This window comes from Pyrgilauda ruficollis, unplaced genomic scaffold, assembly GCF_017590135.1.
Source record: "Pyrgilauda ruficollis isolate IOZ18807 unplaced genomic scaffold, ASM1759013v1 scaffold53, whole genome shotgun sequence".
Lineage (NCBI taxonomy): Eukaryota > Metazoa > Chordata > Aves > Passeriformes > Passeridae > Pyrgilauda > Pyrgilauda ruficollis.
The window spans coordinates 360315-382915 of record NW_024526933.1 but is presented as its reverse complement, the minus strand read 5'-3'; positions in this window follow the sequence as shown (position 1 = coordinate 382915).

Genomic DNA, 22601 nt, shown 5'->3' with positions numbered 1-22601 from the left:
TTTTTTTTTTATTTTTTTTTTTTTTTTTTTTTTTTTTTTTTTTTTTTTTTTTTTTTTTTTTTACACTTTCAGCTGCAAAAGCGTTTCAAGTTCTGCTGTCTTAAAGGAAGGCGATTTGCCTGTAGGAGAGAACCTAAGCCTGCGAGTAAAATGAGCAGCCTGCCTTTGGTTGGGGAGAGAGTGATTGACTGCCCCTCAGGAAAAGGCACCACCACTGTCCCTGGAGGGCTTTATCACAATTAATGCTGGCATTAAAGAATTACATTCTCAACTCCCAAGAGTAAACACCTAAACGTAATATAAATGTATGATTGCACCTGTCTTTCCCAAAATACTTTAGCCCCCAAATACCACATACAGCATTTTGCTTCCTATACTTTCTCTCTAAACCCTCCTATTGCTTGTGTTTGGGAAATAGCTTCATTTGAGAAAGAGCTTCAGAGGTATTTTAAGTCATTGTATTCAAATTGTATTCTAAATGGTATGGTTTGGGTTTGTGGTTTTGTTTGTGGTTTTTTTGCAAAACAGGGTGAGTTACTGTACATGCTAACTCTAGAGACATTATTTCTCAAGTGTGACAAACTGCGTAATAACTGCGTATTAGCAAACTCATGACATTAGTGAGGGCAAAAGCTGCATTAGAGGACCACATCAATGGCTGCTTCTGCAGTGTTTGTGCTGTATGAACTGTCTATGTTTTGGCAGAAATTACTATGACAATACGAAACTGCGTGCCTTGTGACTGTGAGGTATACAAAAAGCAGACTTAGCATTTGTATACTCAGCCCAGTGGTCCAAACTTCATTTTCCTACTTCATGTGAACTGTCTAGCAGCTCCTATATACCAACGGGATTTTTCATCCTAAACGATGCTGCTGTGTGTGGGTGAGACACTAGATACAATGTTGCTGAGTGTTCTCTCTTCCATGTTGCAGAGACTACAGAATTTTCTGCTAATTGCTGTGTAGAACCGTTTGGTGTCAAGAATAACTGTGGGATAGAGACAAAACATGAATTAAGCTCCCATAGCTTCTGAATTTTTGTCGATTATTTAAATCAGTTTCCTCACCCCTTGAAGTACTGAAGGATACTCTTATTCATCTACAGAAGTAAGAGTAAAATGTGTTCTGGTTTCATGCTACCAAAGCCAAACTCTGTTAGGTGCTACAAAAATGTATTTCAGCGCAGCCAAAATAACTGAAAATAAAAAACTTGAAAGGCAGGTTTTTGTTACACCCTTTTAAAAATCAGCACAATTAAGTCAAAGAGGCCTATTTCTAAACTGTTATATTAGGTAGAAAGTTTCAAGTGAAGTTAATAATCTGTTATGCAGCTGGCCTTCCACTTCTCCATGTCAGCTTTTATTTGAACGAAAATGCATGGAGAAACTGTCTTAAAGATTGTATGAATCATAACCTGCCTTCCAGCTCTCCTAAATCAACCTTTAAATTCTACATTCTGTTTCCAGATTTTAGCATAACCATAGAGTCACTGTCCAGAAGCTGGATTTCTTTGCTGTATAGTTCCTTGAGTTAATATTGACCTTCTAACTAAATTAATATGAGCATAAAAATGTTCCATGTGCTGCATCCCATCTCTAAAAAATATCCCATGAGATGGTCCTTGACTCTGCAGTTAGACAAAATTTCATGCTTAAAAATAGGAAAAATATCACATAAAATCTTGGCAAGGACTTTCAATGTAATGATGTTCTTTAGGATTAGCTCTCAGATCCCCAGGGCTTTGAATCAGAAAGAATTGTTATTCTGGTAATGTAATGCAAATTCAGTAAAAAGGCCAGTGCCATTGTGGGTAAATATTTGTCTTATAAAATAGCTTACAGTCACCAAAAAGGAACATCTAACAGACAAAGGTCATAGAATTTTCCATTTTTTTTTTTTCCACTGAATTGCATGTAAATATACAAATGGATATAATGTGCTTTTGTAATTATGGAAAAAGCAGTCTTAGAATAAAATGGTATGCCAAAACATGTACATATGTTTCTGTTTGGACAGCTAGAATTACAGAAGTCTATACAGTTTGTATCTGGAATGTCAAGATAATAATCTATTTATCCAGGGATGAATCTATGGTATCTGGCACTGGTAAAGTGCATAAAATAGCGTAGCTTGACTCACACAGAATATTGCAACCTCCTCTTTGCTTCTGCGTCGTATCTTTCTCCTGCATCCATGAAATATTTCTGCTCACATAATCTTATCTCTGTATGCCAGCATCTCGTTTGCCATTCCTCTTCCATACCGTGTCCAGATTTTTCACTAACTTCTGAGCTCCCCTTTGTGGAACTCAGACAAGTCTTTCTGTTTCTTACAAGCCTCTTTTCCTATTGTAATTTTTAAATTTCCCCCACTCTTCCAGTGTTTTGTTTCTCTTCTCATATCTTACTTTTGAAATTTCCCCCAAACACTAAAAACCTTACTCATTTTGTTTGCCTTTAAAATGCAACATTATGACAAGTTGATTTGATAGACAATTCTTCCCAGCTGATCTTCATATATGTATTTTTTAGAAAGACTGCAAGTTCCCCAGAAGAACGGTGTCTTGTTACAAATTAATCCTTACAAATAAAATATCTGCAAAGTTTAGTTGTTCAAAACTTAAATTAGTTGACCTGGATATTGCCTGGATATTCATTTACAAAATGAAGGACCTTGTAGTAAAGTCCTTTTTCTAGCATTATTATTATTCCTCTTTAAATTATTTACACTGTGACTTTCTGTCTATACAGAAGAAACACTTTTAAATTGACGCTAAACATACTCCTGGTATTATTGTGGTCTGCTTATTAATTGTAAACCAATTGTAAAAAGGATAGTTATAAGCACTTTCTTCTGCTTCTGGTTCAAAATCCATTTTACAACAGGACAATTGTTTTCAGTGTATCACAGTTACTCACTATACATTATTTAATAACAACAAAATAATAATTTGCTTGCAAAGCACAAAAATAGAATATGAACATTCAACAGCACCCATACTGGCTGACTGAGAATATTTGTTTTATTCCTTCCCAGTAAATTCCTCGTTCGAAGACATCAACCAAATTAGAAATTAGCTATTCACTTACTACCTTCTTCACCTCATCCTTCACTAATTCAGCTCCATCAAGCTCACATTTACTATCCAACTAACAGTGGCACTGCAACTTTATTTCAGACTAGAAATAAAGACAAAAATTTTAAACGTTTATGTTCGTCTTTTCCTATTTAGTTTTCTTGGTCCCCTCGTCTGCATCATGGCCTTGGTTAACCCTCCTTCTAGTGCCACCTGCTGCAGTTGTATTGGCATTACAGGTTTCTCTTTACAGCATCTAGTCGTATAATGCAGCTGGAGAATGTGTCTTTTTAATGCAATCGAAGTCTTTCATGATCACGTAAAATCTTCCCAGTACTATTCCTAACCCTGCAGAAAAACACTGCTGTAATTGTCTGCAGAGACTGCAGAGAGCAGAAATGCTCAAAGACAGATATAAATCAAAAATAAATGAACAGAATCACACAATGCCAGGTACACTAATAGTGATGTTTGTAATGTTTTTAAGCCATCTTAAAAGAAAAAATAATTCCCATATCCACCTTATATTGCTACATGTATTTTTTTAATCATAGATCTCTATATAGAAGGTATGACATAGAGTAAAAATTGATTTTCAGAAATAAGGGTAGCATAACTAATAGTCTTAACAATGTTTTGGTTTTTTTGGCTTTTGTTTTGGTTTGTTATTTTCCGGTAGGGTCAGGATAGCACAGTTTGTCTCATTGCAAAGCTACAAATTTCCTTTTAGGCTGTATTTGTTAAAAGGGGAGGGGATGGAAGCCATCTGTGTATGGCTCATTTTACCACTTACTGCAACTACACTTATTGCACCTACACTAATGACTTCATTAAGGATTTAAAACCTATTTTTTTTCCTCAGATGTGTCACAGAACACAAACCAGAGCAGACATGGCTCCATGCACCTAGAGAAGTATTCATGCCTTTAGCACTGTTGTAAATCTCTGTTTGAGGGTTGTAACAAGATACTTGGCTACGCAGAGAGTTCTTTTGCTGTTACTGTCTGACCATTCAGGTTTTTCACCTGGAAGGGTGCCGTGAAAATCCGAGGGACAACTATTTTTCAGGGTTTGTGAAAATGCTTCATCTTAGCCCTTCTCATTTCACAGTCAAGAATTTTAATATTTCCGTCATAAACACTCTGTGTATTGTGCTTTCCAACAGAGGAAATAAATACAGGGTACTGGAAAATAAACTTATACACACATCATAGAATCTTTAAGGTTCAACAAGACCTCCAAGATGATTGTGTCCAACCATTACCCCAGTACTGAGATCTATGCTATTAAATCATGTTCACAAGCGCCGCGTCCACATGCCCCCTAAATTCTTTCAGGTATGGTCACTCTGTCATTTCCTATGAAGTCTGTTACACTGACTACTCTTTCAGTCAATAAGTTATTCTTAATATCCAATCTAAATCCCCCTGACACAATTTGAGGCCATTTCCTTCTTTCCTGTTGTTGGTTGCCTGGGAAAGAGGCCAACCCCTATATGGCTGCGCCCTCCTTTCAGGCAGTTGTAGAGAGTGCTGAGGTCTCCCCTGAGCCTCCTTTTCTCCAGGCCAAACAAACTCAGCTCCCTCAGCCACTTTTCACAGGATGCTCCAGACCCTTCACCAGCTCTACGGCCCTTCTCTGAACATGCTCCAGCACCTCAAGGTCTTGTTGAATCAAGGGGTCCAGAACTGAGCACAGAATTCGAGGTATGGCCTCACCAGTGCTGAGTTCAGGGGGACAATCACTGCCCTGGCCCTGCTGGCCACACTGTTCCTGATACAGGCCAGGATGCCATTGGCCTTCTTGTCTGTCTGGGCACAGCTGGCTCATGTTCAGCCTCTGCTGACCAGCATCCCCAGGTCCTTTCCTGCCAGGCAGCTTTCCAGCCACTCTGCCCTCAGCCAGTAGTGCTGCCTGGGTTTGTCATGATCCAAATGCAAGGCACATCACTTCACCTTGTTGAACCGCATGCTGTTGTCTTCATTCCATTGATCCAGCCTGCCTGCGACCTCTGCAGGTCATTCCCACACTCCAGCAGATCAAGACTTCTGTTCAATTTGGTATCACCTGCTAACTTACAAAGGATGCATTTCTTTCCCCTGTCCAGGTTATTGATGAAAGTATTAAACAAAACTGGCCTCAAATATTTTTTTAAATATTTAATAGTGACAATAAGAAGAGTTTTAATAGCAATAGTAACAATAATAACAGCAATAATAATAATAATAATAATAATAATAATAACAATAACAAAAAACACCAACAGTGTTTAGTAAGTATTTTTAACATCTCACATGTGGTATGGCTATTTTTTAAAAGGACATTATTCACAGTAATTTGTAGAAATAAATGTGTGAATAATAAAAGTGTGAATAATAAAAGGAAGCAAGAAAACAGTATTGAAGGACTTGATGCAAGGTGCTTTGGTGATTTTTTTTCCTAATTAGACTATGTCTTGAAGGATAGAATATTTAAAGGAATGGAGATTAGAGAAACACAGTGAAGGCAGAAAATATAATATGGATTTATCAAAGGCAGATCATAGTATACAAAGCTCATAGTTCTCTTTGATATCTGATTCCTTCCTAACGGAAGAATATAAATTTTTGACACTGGATGTATATGAGTGTGATACTGTTATGATGTTTCTTTGATAATGTAAAAAAGATGTAGGATAGCAAAGCATGTGTGAAATGAATCAGAAGGAAAGGCAGTAAAGAAAGGTGGAAAAAAGTGTCATTTATGTATAAGCCTTGCTTAATGTATTCATTCATGGCTACAGTGAAAAAAGCATGAACAGGCTTGTGGGGCTTATGATTTGGGAGATTTTTAGGAAAATGCACTCAGTGTAGGAAAGGTGTCACACAGATGACCTTCCGAAAGAAAAGTTGGAGGATGTACAATAGTAATACAATAGTAAAACATGCAAGAATTTTCATTATCTAAGGCTGATATTGATGACACCAGCTGTAAGTTAGTTCTTTAGTTGGAAGCAGAAGATCCTAGCTGAATCAGCCAACTCTGAGATGAATATAAGCTTAGCTTGAGTCACAAAAAAGAAAAAAAAAACCAAATTAAAAAAAAAAAATCAATTGTAACCTGCAAAAGGAAGGTTTCTGAGCTGGGAATGAAATGAGAGCCAAAGGGTCTGAGCAGAAATGAACAAGGGATCCAGAGACTCCCTGTCCCATGTTGTGTACCAGTATTTTGAAATATGAATTTGAAAATCTTCAAGAGCAGTGAAGAGCCAAGAACCCAAGATCCATGTGTTGGACTGGGATGCAAACCCCCCGATGCTCTGCAAATATTTTCAAATATTGGTATAACATTTGCTTCTTTTGCCAAAGGAGTCAAGTAAATCTTGAATAAGACTCTGGGCTGTGACTTCTATTTTATATAGTTTCCTTCAACAGAAACAGAGAATTATTTTCTTTAGTGCTTTATGAAGACTAACTTACATCATTGCTCAGTGAGTGTTTGTCTTGGTATAATTCTCATTCACAACTAGCATACCTTGGGCATCACACAGGGAGCTTTGTTGCCTGGCTGAAATCTGGAGATTTCAGGCACCTGAAAGTCAGGTGAACCTGCTTGCTGTGGAGTCGTTTGCTATCATCATGCCCAAGGATACAGGTACAAACACAGGTGTAAATAAGACTGCAAAGCATCCAGCCTGGAGCTCCAATACTTCTCTCTACCCAACGTATGAAAAGTGAAGCTCAGCTCTGTATTTCTCTGTTTGAGATATTTCCTGTATTTCTTTCTATATCAAGCCTAGATTTCATTGCCAAGAAAGCAAGAGTCATGAAACTATGATTCCATAATGAGCCTGAGTTTATTTCTTTATGCAAATGACAAGTTTCCTTGAAGTAGGAATATACTCTCCTTGAAGAAGGAATATGAGGAAGGCAAACATGAAGAAGTTGTTTGTGCAACTTTTTTTTTGACTGTAGAAAAACCAGCACTACAAGGCTTTAGTTATATGTAATTATTTCATGTTCAAAATCTATCAATTCTGTGGAAAGCAGTCAAGTGTTCAGTTGTTGTGCAACAGAAGATGTAACTTATGCAAGCCTTATTTCCATCATGTTATGAGAAAAAAGCATATAATATGTCTTCTCTATCTTAATTTGTGTGAAATTGTTCATTTGACAGCAGAATTAGGATACTAATCTGGTGCTTTGTTGAAGCAGTGTGTAACAGAGAGATAATACAAAAGAAGAAAGGTAGTAAACAGGTTTCTGCAAGTTGAAGAAGATCAAAAATATGGGACTCAGCTCTTTCAAAAATGTGACTATCTATGAATTGAATGGGTAGGTCTCACCTGCATTGTCAGCACTAAGAGTAAGCTGCAAATAGCCAATGTTTCATTGATCTGGGCTGTATTTTACGAACCAGGGTCAGACTCTACATACTGTAGGTTAACAGTTGTTGACATTGTTCAATGCATTGAAACATACACACAATTCTCTGAAGAGAAATTATTTAATTCCTTTTTTTCTCCCTGTTTTAGATATTATTTTGCAGACATCAGAAATACTTTATACATTATTTCCCTTTCCTTTTTTATATGCCTATGGGGATTATATGCAAAGTATCCACCCTGAATATTTTGCATATATGTATGTACATATTAGTAATATAAACATTACGTGATACAATGAACAACTTAGTAATATAAACATCACATGATACAATGAGCAACTCTTAATACCAGTGTTTAGCTGGTAAATATGATCATTATCTCTTCAAGATGTAAGATTGCTTTGGAGGTGTGCTTAAGGTAAGTAGTCTTTATTTCATTATGAAACAGACACTGAGAGGGAGATACATTTGGGATATGAGCAGTGACAGAAAGATTAGCAACCACATGAGTAGATCTCCCCATCCGTATCAGTGAGCAATCAAGCTTTTGCAAATGCAGTTTCATTCTGAATGTAAAATGAGCAATTGTCTTCTCTGATGCTCTTTTATATAAAACCAAAAAGAAAAAAAATTATTCTTGTGCTTCTTTTTATTATTACAGACTTGACTGGACAAATTCACTCACTTGTTTACACTGCCTTTTTCGCTGAATAATGCATTAAGAACCCAGACTAGGTCTTGTCTGGGAATGAGAAGTCCTTGGGAATTATGGGGTTTTTGTGTTTGACCTCTAGGGAAATCTCATGAGATACAACATCTCAAAGTCCTGGGATGACAAACAAGATGTAAATAAATCAGAGGCACCTCTGATTTTCCCAGATTTTACTCCGTCCTTACTGCCAGCAAGACTTTTCACCCAAGACTGGGGAAAAAACCAAAAAACCAAGAAAAGCAAGTAACCAGTAGTTTTAATACACTAAGTCATGTAGTATTGCACTATTTGCTCTTGCGCTCAATAGTTACCCTCTCCACACTCATTCTGAAGACAGCATCTGTCTTTATATATTGTTCTTTATAATTGCTCTTGCCATGCTGCCACTGCAGTTTGCTTAAAACGACGCTAACTTCTGAGTCCAGACTGGTGTGCTTTGAAACAAGAACTAATACTCAACCTGAAAGCAGCAGAGTATCCACTAAACCTTATACATTGCAAAGCAGAGGAATGCCTTGAAAGGGGTACTGCAAAGGCTAAGCATCTGTATCTTTGCATTAGGAATCAAGATTCCCTTCAGATCCTCACACTTGATGCAATTACAGGGAAGCTTATGTTCTTTAGGCCTTCCATTCTTCCATTTATCCCTCCTGAAACAGTAGCTAATGCCCTGAGTTTTCCACAAACCAAGGTTTAATATTGATCTTTCTCCGCATTTTTCCCATAGAAGAGAACAATTTGGCTGTAATATAACCTTGATTAAGCTTTGTGTGCCCCTGTTGATATCAGCAATACTGCTACTGCAGTTGAAAACTAAACAGGGTTAGGAAACATGCAGATTTTACAGAAATGTATGAGACAGCAAGCAACAGACAGACCAACAAGTACAAACATTAATTATGTCATGCTGGAGAGAAATGCAAGGGTACTTACAAAATTGGTTAGAGTTCAGCCAAAACAATCAGGTACGGTTTTGTTTGTATTTATCGTAATCTCAGAAGCACACATTGGAGAAGACAGGACAGGTATTTCTGAGATTAAAAAATCTAAGAAACACAGGAAAAAAAGAGAAGACTGTTAGGTTTACCCATATTTACTCCTAATTTGACATCACTAGAGCTTCTACAGAACACATTTGTCGCTGCCTTCCACAGAAACTCTCCAACTTTAATGAAAATTAACAGAAAGAGGTTCTATACTCTCTTAAATCTCCACTCCTGTTTTCTTAAATACAGTAAGAGCAGCACAGTGAAAATCATCTATACTGCTGATACAAACTTTCTTCACCTCAAGACTTCTTTCCTTTCTTCTGAAAACTCTTTAAAAACTTTAAATACATAGTCAGTGTAATACAAGTCACTATGTTGAAAATCTGACACAGAGATTATAAAAGGACAGGACTTTTTACTTTTATAAAGTTCTTGGTTAAAAAGTCACAATGTTGTGTACTGACAAATTTGCTTATTCATTTGTATGTTGTACATGATCAGACATTAATCTCATATATGTCATGTTCAATATGTTTTATAGTTGTTCTTTTGCTATTTCATGCTTTAATAATAGGGAAGAAACAAATTAAGTATTCAACTGGATTCACCGTCTTTTAAAATGCAGCTTCACCATGCACATTCTGAATGCAAATGATTATAAGCTATTTATTTCTTATATAACCTATATGGGAAACAGGGATAGTTAAAACCTGGGACTTTATATTGAAAGCAGAGTAATGAGATTTAACTGATTTATAACTTCATCTGAATAATGCTTACTCTTTGCATTTAATATGTAGATAGAAAAGAGTTAGTTGATGATTAATTACACCTTTCTATGGATCTGGTTTCAAAATTTCCTTTGAAATCATATTTTAAGAATGTATTCATTTTTACTTCATTTAGTTTACTTGCCAGAACTTTAGAATACTTGCAAACAACAAAAACAATACAAAACTGTCTCTCTCATGTCTGTGCACAGAGCTATATTTCGTGTTCCAGTCTCAGTCACAAAGCTATCAATGAGAGTTTTACTAAAGTAGAAAACAGACTCAAAGCACAGTAATAATAAAAAGCATAACCTTTTATACCTAGATTAACATCTTCAGAAGAGGTGCCTGTGATTTTATTTCTGTTATCATATATGACATATATGACTTTGGTCTAGGATATCAAGGAGTTGAGATATTCTTGGTATTTTGACTAATTGAAAACAAATAAGTTCATCTTGGCATTGCTTTATATGTGATTTCTCAGCCTTTGGAATTTAGTTAACTTGAAAGTTTCAGTCATCTTTAATAACAGAGGAAGCATAAGCCAATAATTTTGGTGCTAATCTAATTCAGGCTATTGAGTATTCTTTGTTGGCACAGCTTTTCTGAATAAGTCTGAGCCATTTAAGGCAAGATCAAAAGAAAGGCAGCAAAGACTTATGAGCTAGGTGTTCCATCCCAAATTGCAGAGCCACCTACTAGTCTTGATATCACCTTTAATCACCAAACTACATCTGTCTTCCTGAGCTGAGCAGCAAACCATTTTTCTCAAACGTGGCTGACCTCCATAATTACAACATTCACCCTGCTGTATCTTTCACAGGGCAGTTATAGCCACTGTCTGGTGAATATATAAGGAATTTAATTATTTAATACATTACTGCCAAAAACACCCAGGCATTCTAACTTTCCTCTCTCACAATGGCCTAAATATCGCCCCATGAATGGGAAACACCACGCAGCCTCAAGAGAAATGAAAGCCATGACTCTCAGCTTCTTAAAGGACAGATTTTCATTGGTAGAAGGCAGTCTTTCCCATTGCCTGAAGCTATTTTATTGTCAAAAAAGTAGTTTAAGATTCCCTGGCCCATAAAAAATGAGAAAAAAAGCAAGCTAGCAAACATGATATTACAGCCTAGGAGTCAGGAGAATGCATCTGAACTCCCTGCAAACATCATGGATTTGGTCTGTCTTCTGGGAAGTGCCTGCTGTATGCAGAATGCAGAAACAATCCTCAGGGTAAGGCTCCAGGTTTGTTAATTAGCTTTCGTATTATGTCAGCTGTGGAATTGGGTCTTATGCCTTTCCTAGTTCCCTCGCCTTGTTAAATATATAGATAACAGATATTTTCTCATGGCTGCAATGTATATAAAAGAAAATATTGTTAGTTATTAAGTGCATGGATAATGCAATAGGAAACCATTTATATGTCAAATATAATTAAATCTAGTAATGCATAATTCAGAAAAAAATGCTTCTTTTTTGTGGTAAAATAGATTTGTATTGTTTTGGTTTTTGTTTTATGGTTGTTGTATTTTAGGCATAATTATAAAAAATTAGAGAACCTGATAAGAGGATTAACTAATCAGATTAATTAATATGTAGAAGAAGTTGCCTCATATTTATGGGACACAGTACTTGTGATAAAAATTTGTGTCTCATGAAGCAACCTCTTTGCAAACTTACACCCTAGGTAGCCAGAAACTATATTTTATGTTTAGTTTTCTTAATCAGTTCAGTCTTCACTTCCCTCATTTAGAGGTTCTTTCCATTGGTTTGTTACAACAGACAGTAAGAGAAGTTGCTACTTTTTCTTTATTTTGTGGTTCTCTCCTGTGTTTCAGAAATATCTTCAAGGGAATTAAGCTCAGTAAATAGTGTAGGAATACATGCAATAGTACTATCACTATGGAAAAGCAACAGAGCAGTTGTAAAAAATGCAAAATCTAAAAACCAAACAACAAAAAAAAAAGCAACCTACAAAGCAACGAAAAAAACCCCAACAAAATGAAAAACCCACCAAAAAGAGAGCAAAGATCTTCAAATGAGACTGCAAAAACCTGCAAAATATAAATTTGTTCTAATTTATTTAAAAATTATCATTAATACATTAACCATGTATATGATCTCATTCTGCTTTTCCAACAGAATTTTTAGACCAGAATATTTATAAAAGCATATATTTTGAGCATACCATAGCAAGCCCTGTTTGGTTTTACATATAAAAATGCACATAATTAATCTACTTCCAGAAGTAGACTTGCTCCAGACTTAAATTATGTGACTGAAGAACATTATATCATGTTCATGGCAGTTTTTGCCAAGACCTCAACTAGGTTATTACTGCAACAAGTTGATTGTGGATAGAGTCAACAAATCATATTTCTGTTTTTAGAATCAAACAATTGAATTTGCTAAAACACCATTAAAATCAAAAGCTAAGTACAGAAAGGCTTATGTAGGTCTTAGTTAAAATAATTATTAGAACAATTGTAGCTTAAGAAGTAATGGAAGGAATTAGCATGGCCTCCCATTTTAATTTAAGTCTCACCTAGAATATTTTCAAGTATTTTAAACACAACATCTCTGAAGTATCTTGTGTAGGTGAACTTTCAGGGCTAGTAGTTCAGATTCACAGGTGGCTCCAATTCTTCAAGAAAAGGCTGGCTGACGACATAGAAAAATAATGGTTGTAAAATGTTGTTCTTACTTTCTACTGTAGAAACAGTGCAAAGCTTCTCAGGGAAGGAAGGCTGGTAAGTAATTGAGATGGAAAAGGAATCTAGAGAGAATTCAGTTGATTTACAGGATACCAGAATACCTGGTTGGGAGGGGAGCTCGAGGATCATCTGCTCCAGCCTTTCCTGGAAAAAGCACAATATGGCCCAGCAATCTGTCCAGCTGAATCTCAAAAGTGTCCAATATTGGGAATATTTCACTCTTCTAATTGTAAAATATTTTTCTCTTCTTTCTAATCAGAATCTTTCCAGGTTTAGCTTGTACCTTGGATTGTATTTTCCCAGGTACAAGACCCCTATACTTGTTGAACTTCATAAGGTTCTTGTTAGCCCACTCTTTCAGCCTATCCAAGTGTCCCTGCAGGTGCTGAAATATTCACTAACTTTGGGTTTTCCAAAAATGTGTTTTCTTGTAAAAAAAGGATTCTCGATCTTCTTTGTAACCATCCTTTCAAATACTGGAACATGGTGATAAGGTTTCCCCTGAATCATCTTTTCTCAAGGCTGAACAAATCCAGTCCTCTCAGTCTGTCCTCACATGGCAGGTTTCCCAGTCTTTTAGTCAGCTTTGTGACCTTTGCCTGGAGTCGCTCCAGCCTGTTCATATATCTTTTTTATAGCAGAGATCAAAACTGAAAACAGTATTTTTAGGTATGGCCTGACAAGCACTGAGTAGAGCATGGTAATATCTTTATCTCTGCTGCAAATGCAGACCAGCATCCCACTGGCTTTCTTTGCACAGCAGCCCATTCTTCACTCATATTGAGCTTGCTGTTGGCCAGGTCACCCAGGTCCCTTTCCACAGAGCTGCTGCCCAGCTGGATAGATCCCAGCCTGTGCTGTGCTTCTGGATTGTATTTTCCCAGGTACAAGACTCTATACTTGTTCTTGTTGAACTTCATAGGTTCTTGCTAGCCCACTCTTCCAGCCTATCCAGATTCCCTGCAAATGCTAAAATATTCACTTACCCACGCAATTTTTTAGGAGCCTCAAAATTTCATCCCCACACTTGATCCCATGATCTAGATCTCCTATTAAGTAAAAAGCTTTGGTCTTAGTTTTGATCCTTGGGAGATTCACTCAGGACAGGTTGCCAGTGTGAAAAAGAGCTGCTTACCATTGTTGAGGGATTACTGCGCAACAAGACTAGCGCCATCTAAAAAAAATTGTCTCCTCTGTCACGTGGTCTGTTTTGCCTATTTACTAGCATGTTCTGTACATTCAATCTGTATAGAAAGCATAATTGTTATTAGTACCTTGGATAAAACATGCAGGCATTATGTGGGATATGAATAAAAAAAGGAAAATGGAAAAAAAAAGTCACAAATTAAGTATTCACCGAGTAAATATTTGTGTCATGATGTCTAATGTAACCAACATATCTTTTTCTAGAAAAATCCATTGCCAGAATGTAAGAATAATCATGTTACGAACATGCACAACAGAAATGTCTGAAAGGACTGTATGGTACCATTTCCCTCTCTTTCTTGAATTTAAATTGGTTAGGATAACTCCTCTGATTTGAGAATTGTCAAATTTTTAAGCAAGGGTTTTGTATTATCTCTTTTATAAAACAGTTCAGTTTCTGTTATCCACAGACATCCACAGCCAAAGATACTTCTCTTGTTCTAGCTGAATCTCTGTATCAAATTTGAGTATCTAGAGGCTTTAAGAAATTTAAATTTTCCAAAAGCTGTAAGAGACCTGATGTGTGAGATTACTCTGTGCAATCAGTTCAGAGCTAGCAATGGCTGAGATTAGTATATGCAAAACCTGTTTTCCAACACAGGCTGGATATAATGAGAAGTGGGGAAGGGATAAATGTCCACAATAGATTGCAGAAGGTTAAAGACCAAGCTACAACAAGGTATATGAGAAAGGCATCTGGAAAAAGCAGAAGCTGAAGCAGATTTTGTAAAAGTCATCCAAAAGAAACTGAAAATTTCGTACCTAGTAGGAAAATTCAAAGCCTGGAAGCACGTTTTCCATGTGTCAGTGCTCCTCTGTGGAAATTCATGAAAATCATAGGTAAAAATTTCTCTCTGTTTTGGCAGTACCAGTGGTAACAGTTGCTGCCCTCATTTGTACAGCACAGGCTACAGTGGATTTAAAGAGAGCCCCAGCTCTGGAGATTTCATCAGCAGTTTTGTGATTATCGTTCAATACTAGCAATGTTATCCTAAGTGCTGCTAAGATGTATGCATGAATATAATAATGTGAAGATGAGAATGTCCCAATTAACTAAAAAAAATTTCACAATAGTTTAATTTCTTATTCCAGAGCAGTTATTTTGCTCTTAGAGCAAAAAAAAAAAAATCTATTTTACCAAAGTAGCACAGTGTATAAAGTGTGATTATCCCTTCCACAAAAGAGTGACATTATTGTGACTGTAATCCTTAGGTGACAAAATACATTGTTTTCCCAGTTTAACACTTTCAGAATGCCTAATATTCTAATAAATTAAACAAATAACAGTATAACTAAAGAATTCTAGCTACACTTCCTTAGTCTTAAACTTAAAAAAACCCAAAACAAAACAACAAAAAATATCTTATTTGTTTTTTAAGAACCTGTTTTCTGTATGACATCTTTTTTATTTTCTGACTGACTTTGTTTAATCTCCAGCAACTATCCAAATGACATTATCCCTTAATACTAATTGAGGAACAGAAAAAAAATAACTAAAACAGCTTTGGGGTGATGAAAATTTATGGAGCAAAATTGTAACCAAGCATTCAGAAGCCTCATTTCCAGAGACAAGGAAAGGTTTGTACAGCTTCTTATATCTCTGAATCATCCTGTCATCATTAATTCAAATGTGCATAGTCCCCTGTAGAAAAATATACACAAACTGAAGGTAGCAAATTATGCCCAGAAAATAACACGCTGAATTCATATAAGCATATCCTAACTATATGGACAAATTGTGAGCATAAATTTATAAAGCAGTGGTCACTCATTGCTGGAAGTAGTCATTTAAATGCTGCAAGATAAAGATCCTTGTGTAAGAGCCATCCACAACTGGCAGTACCTGGTCTGTTCTGTACAGTGTTTATGCCCTCTACTCCAGCTTGGATGTGGACTTTTCCAGTTTCTGAATACAACCTGCAGTGATTCAGAAAACAGATGCTGTAAAAGTGACCTATCTGTTTTTGTATGATTGCCCAACAATAAGAGAATTGTCTGGCCAGTGATCTGTGTTTAATTCTTTGCTTAAAATATGGAAATACATTTTCACACATTCTTCATCTTCCCAGAGATTTCTGCTTCTAACTTTACAAAGGAGTACTTAATGTGATATTCTGATATTCAGGCTCAACAACAAACATCAGATACCTTGGTTTTGAAAGTCCTAAGCAGTGTTTGTTTTCTTCCAGTTTATCCTCTTTTTCACACTGTGAAACTTTTTTTTTTTTTTTTTTTTTTTTTTTTTTTTTTTTTTTTTTTTTTTTTGCTGGAGTCATCCAGATTGCAGTGAAGGTGTGCTTAGTTTTGTGCCTTTGAGACTTTGAGAAAGCATTACAGTTAAGGCATAATCCTATGCAGTTAGAAGATAGTATTGTGTAATTAGAAGAAGTGGTATCCTGTCAGGTGACAAATAACAGGGAAAAGTGTTTTATTCCCTAGAACAACAGTTCTATGAAAGATTGGTGGCCTTGGCATCATACCATATAAGAAGAAATACCAGATGTGATTTTTTACTATTTTTATAACAACAAAAATCTCTGGAGGAAAGAGATAATTAAACAAGTCTTTTGTGATCTAGCTAGGTTTGATAAACAGACTGTCTTTCTTGAACAATTTGATTTGTGCCCCTGCAGCATATAAATACAGACTTTCAAATTAAAGCAAACAAACAATAAAAGCCATGTTTAGTATTTTTTACTTAACAGTTTTCAGACTTCGTGTTCTGTGTGGCCATTTGGAAGAGAAATGCTTAAAATTAGGCACAGAATGTACTCCTTTGTTGACACCTACAGCATTAATTGACCCAGTTTCTAAGTCTTGTGAAAATAATTCTGAGACTTGGAACAGTAGTTGAAATTTTGAGGAAAAAAAAGAAACAAAACAAAAACAAACACCACTGACTTGACACCATTTAATTTAACATCAAAAGTAAAGTTCTGTTCTTATTAGTAGATATCAAAATCCACTATCCAGCATAACTCAACAGGAAGAAATGCATTCTAGACAGACTTCTAATTTTTTCTTGTACCAGTGACTGGTATACTCATATTTAATAGAAATAGTGAACATAGTCTATAGACATAGAAAATTCAACTCAGAATAGTTTGAGTTGAAAGGGAACTTTTGAAGGTCCTCTAGTCCAACCCCAAATTCATTATGAAAATTACTTCATGCTGTTTGACTTCAAAATTAATACTATGATAATTATGATTTTAAAAAAATAAAAGAAGACAGTGAAAGCAACCTACTTACTTCTAATTGCAAATCTGCATTAGTGGAAATGTCAGATAAAGAAGAGCCAAATGATACATAAATATGTCCATTTGACTATGACAGAAATGAGACATTAATTGGAGGAAGGAAAGAAGAAATTGGTTTCTGGGCCTTAAATACTTCCTGATACAATGCTTTTTATTACATACACTGCTTTTCTTTGCTTTTATCGTCAAGGAGCTCCACATACTTGATATGATCTAGAGTCTAACCCTCGAGTCTCAGCCATTGCCTTCATTTCCCATAACCTTTGTGCCACAGAATAATAACCTGCTGAATGGGTGCCTATTGGGAAAAGAGTCTGAGATACAGGTAATATTCCTGCCATTCCTATGTCTCCTGCAAGTATGTTTTCATAACTGAAACAGTAAGGGGCACTTACTTAAAGACCCTTCAGTTATATTCTCAGTTTTCTCATATTGGCAGTCAAAACTGACACTTGGTTACTTTACAGAAGTTATTCTTCTGACAAATTGCTCCTGAGTGAAAATGGGATGAGCAGCAGAAGAGGAGGGATTGTAAAATACATTAACCAGGCATTTTGATTGAAGTTCTGAAGCAATCAAAACCTGCAGGGGGCAAAGCCATAGCTTGCTTGATTTTCCTTTCTGACTTTCCAGTCTCTTAGACTTACAGACTTTTATAGTCTGCTAGCTTGTGACTCTGAGTCTGGAAAAGAGAAGTTGAACAACAGAATGCAGAAAGCAACACAAAGACAAACAAAAAGCCACCAATCAAAATCACAAAACAAAACACGCAATGTAGCAATGTTACCTTTATGCTGATTACAAAGAATAAGCTAATTTATTGTACAGAATTCTCCTAACCCCTTTCACTTATCAAAAAGCAGATGTTACAGTCTAGAGCATTCCTTGTAGTTTTCCCTTTATTCATATTCTCTGACTTTTGCCTTTCTTCTTGTTTAAATTCTTGCTTCACCACTAGCTTTCTCTTTATCTCCTCTATCTCCTTGTCCTCTATCCTGCTCCGGCTGGATTTGATAATGAATTTACCATTATAAGATACAGTTTCTGCTCTGCTTCAGAAATTTATGCAATATAGAATACAGAACATAAAGGTAACTAACCATGAAATACGGAGGTAAGCAGCCAGTATGGTGGCAAGAGACACATAGTGTTAAAGTAATACCAAAAAAGACATCTAAGGTGATTTTAAGAAAACAAAAACCCTGCTGAGATAAAGAGATCTCTCAGACCTAAACATTCATCACCATGAAAGTAATGAAGGTCCTTTAAAGGATAATTATAGACCCTTTTGAATACTTAAAGCCCTGTTAAGAGTCTGAGAAACATTTAAATGGTTTAGTGGAGTCATTACAAGGCAAAGTATACGGATAGAAAGAAACACACTCTCAAGATTATTAGGTGCATTAGGGCTAAAAACACATCATTTTTTTCATAGAATATGTATCAAAATTATTTACATATTAAGATATACATTGATAAAGTTTGGCCGTGGAGGAAGTGCTACCTATCGGTTACTCCAAAGATAAATTCTGTGGAAGTAGGATGCAAAATTGCTATATATTCTTCATAGCCCTGTGTAAAACCATTTTTCATATTTGGTAGACTGAATGGGGATGCTTATAGTCCTTATTTTGTTTAAGAGAGGTTCCAGAGTATTAGGATTCTCTAATTCGTCTGCTCAGAACAGATGCACAAATTAACTAAAACAGGGCTGTTTTAATAAAACACAAAAGAGCTTCATTATGACTACATACATATACCCCTGGCAAACTGGTGTAAAATTAGCAGTAGTTTGTCCAAAACCTATGCTCAGGCATAACCACTTGAAATTTGTGACGTAAAATACATGTAAGCAGTTTTTGTAAATCTATTTATGCATAATTTTCCTGCTCAAAAACTGATAAAGAAAAAGACATATGTTACAGATTTTACTTTCATAAATAAATGAGCATAATTTTGCACTCTAAATATGCGGTCAAATTCTTTGTTTTGTAAAAGCTCATCTTTGTAAAAGGAAAAAGATAAATTCAGCCAGCTGGATCTGACTTCTTGTCACGTGGTGATACCCTTATTCATATTTGTGAACCTACAGAATGACTCTACTGTACAGTTTCATGAAGCTACATTCTCTGAATTGGTAATAATTAGGATTTGAAGATTGGTGCTGGAATAGATATTTAAATTGCACACAAAAAAAGTTGTAGTTTTGTTTTTCAATAGGCGAAATACCTACAAGGATCTCCTTTTCGTCCTGATTTGCTCAGTAGCAATTACCTCTAGCATTAACATAGCAGACAGAAAATTATTAAGTGGCTTGTGAACTAATGAAATAAAATGAAATTTCTAAAAAAAATTATTCCTCATTATATTACAAAAAATCTATATTGATCTATTCTTTCACATCAGAATATTCTAAAATTTACATTTTGAACCATAAAAACCCAAGAATGTGTTTTATCAATTGAAGAATGCTAGTCATTTCTACTCTTTGTTTAATTTCTGTTGGTCATTTCATGGAGCAAGGTAAATAACATTCAAAAAAATTCAAGTAGCATGCCTGAACTTGGTTTTGATATTAGGAAATAAACATCTGGCTATATGGATAGTAGCTTGTATGGACACAGGTTTGCAGCTGCCCCAAATAATCAAATGAATAAATAAAGTCATCAAATATTTTTTCTATTTGATAATAACTGTATGTACACTACCCACAGTAACTATGACAGGCTTCCTTATGTGTAAAAGTTTGTCTGAACTGTCTTTGCAGCAGAGGTAGAGCTTCTGTAAGGAGCACAATAAAGAACAAAGCAGAAATAACCCCTGGAGGGTGCAGACACGTAGCCAGTCTTGGCTGCGTTGGTAGCCTGGGGAGATGTGGGCTAAGCACGGCACACTTGTGCCAGAAGCCTAGATGCAGTACAGCTTCACAATAACAGAAGTACAAAGATGTCTTTATATTCCTCTCTCCTCAGCTACAGCCAGGGATTTCTTCCACCCTGCTCAATACACTCCAGATCCATAACAAAGGTGAAGGGCAAAACAATTCTGAAACCCCAACTGCTGTATTTATTTTAAAGATATGCATGCTCAAAGATGCTTTATAGTCACAAACACAAATCAATACTTGACAGATTCACAGCATTTCTGGAAGGTGTACAGGAAGAAAAGCAAAAATGTCTCCTGGTAGGGGTAGCTGTGCATAAGTAAGTATATTGAAGCTTCTGATAAATGTGCAATGTGAGTTATAGCTGGGTGTGAGTTGAACAGCAGCACAGACATGGTTGCCTTGCAACAGTCACTATTAAAAAGCACACAGCACAGCTGAAACTAACCTAACTAAGTAAAAATACATTGTAAAATGAATGATCTTTAATTCATGTATGTATTTTATGAGAACTCTAGGTTGAATTTTTGAATATTTTTAAAAGACTAGTTTTCCTGATCAGATCTTGATTGAGTAAAAGAGCAATTATTTTTTTTAAAAGCATTGGTTATTGCAATATGAATTTACATCACAGAAAAAAATCTGTATACAAAAAATACGACCACCCAATTCTCTTAAAGCACCTAATTACATCTTCTATTTATGTGTTATATATATTTATACACTTTCTCTAAGAAAAAAAGGCTGTCAACCTTCAGTTCTTTCATATAAGATAAATTGTGGATTATCTGTGCCATGGAGATTCATACCACAAAAATTAAGTGAAAATGTTTTAGAAAGCAGCAAGTAAAAAGCCCTATATGTACTCAGGATTCTCAGAATAGATGTCTAGAAAGTAAGCCACACTCTTAAATATTTGAACATTGCATTACAAGCTGGGGATTTTTTAAGGAAAAGTAGCTGTCACATACAAAAATTCAGCGTGGGTGTTTACTCCCCTAACTCCCTGTCAAGGTGAAGATAAGCTGATGTGTATTTCACCTTAATGATTGTATGTAGCTCCTATTAACTCTAACAGTCTAATGTATTTGTCAAGAAGAACAAGGCCCTGGAGTCAATTTGCAAAGTTTTCATGAATTTCACTAGTCGGTTGAAGGCAAAAGGCAAAAATAACACATTTACTTTGCTTAAAGAAAAATTAAATAATGCTGGGTACTTCAAGAAAACAGGAAAAACTTAATCCTTCTATATTGTTCCATGTTTTACTAGACCATACTTATATTTAAAAGCAATTCACAGTCTGCTGAAATAAGTATTCTTCATTTAAATGGGAACAATTAGTCAAATGGAGCTTCAAGCTACAGATGTGCTAAGCTATCTGCTGGTAATTTTATCTAAAGATGCATCAGGATGGAAGACTGGCTTCTGAACTTCATTTTTTGAGTTAGTTAAAATCTATTCCCAGAAGATCATAGCAACGTATGTATCTAGAGCTGTGCACAACTCATATTTCTGCTCCTATCCTTTGTGAATGCAAATTCCTACTCTGATTAGTTCAGAAATTGTAAAGGTGTCCTCCATCATCTTCATGATCATTCCAGACCTCTGTCCCTTGTCTGCAATGGTGAAGTCCTTATCCAGCCCCAGTTGAGCCGGGAGGTCCCAGAACATCGGGACGTATAGTTAGGCACTGGTTACCCAATGTGAGGGCCCATCTACAAGGGCAGGAAGGAGGATCTGGGAAATTATAGGACTGTCAGCCTGGTCTTGTTGCCAGGGAGGGTCACAGAACAGATTGTTCTGAGTGCAATCATGTGCCATACAGAGGACAACCAGGGCATCAGGGCAGCCATAATGAGTTTGTGAAAGGCAGGTCCAGCCTGAGTAACCTGAATAACCTCCTTCTATAACAAGGTGACCTGCTCATTAAATGAGCAAAAGAATATGGATGTTGTCTATGGACTTTGGTAAAGCCTTTAGCACCATATAAAACATTTAATGCCATAAAACAGTGGGTGCACTGTATTCTTCTGGAGAAACTGACTTTCCATGGTGTGATGGGTGCACTGTTCGCTGAGTAGAAAACTGGCTGAATGACTAGGCACAAAAAGTGGTGGTGAATATAGTTAAATCCAGTTGGCGGCTGGTTGGTGGCTCCTAGGGCTCAGTATAAGAGCCAGCCCCGCTTAATATATTTATCAATAATCTGGATGAGGAGATCAAATGCACCCTCAATAAGCTCAGACGGCACCAAGCTGAGTGACAATATTGATCTCCTGGAATGTGGGAAGGCTCTGAAGGGAGGGATCTGGACAGGCTGGATGATGGGCAGAAGGCAATGGTATAAGGTTAACAAGGCCAAGTGCTGGGTTCTACCCTTGAGTCACAACAACCCCAAGCAGTGCTGCAGGCTTGGGACAGGCTTTCTGGGCTGGAGAGCTGCCCAGTGGAAAAGGACATGCTGATGGATAAAGACTGAACACAAGCCAGCATATGCCCAAGTGGCCAAGAAAGCCAATGGCATCCTGGCGTAGATCAGCAATAGTGTGGGCAGCAGGACCAGGGCAGTGATTGTCCCCCTGTACTGGGCACTGGTGAGGCCACACCATGAATC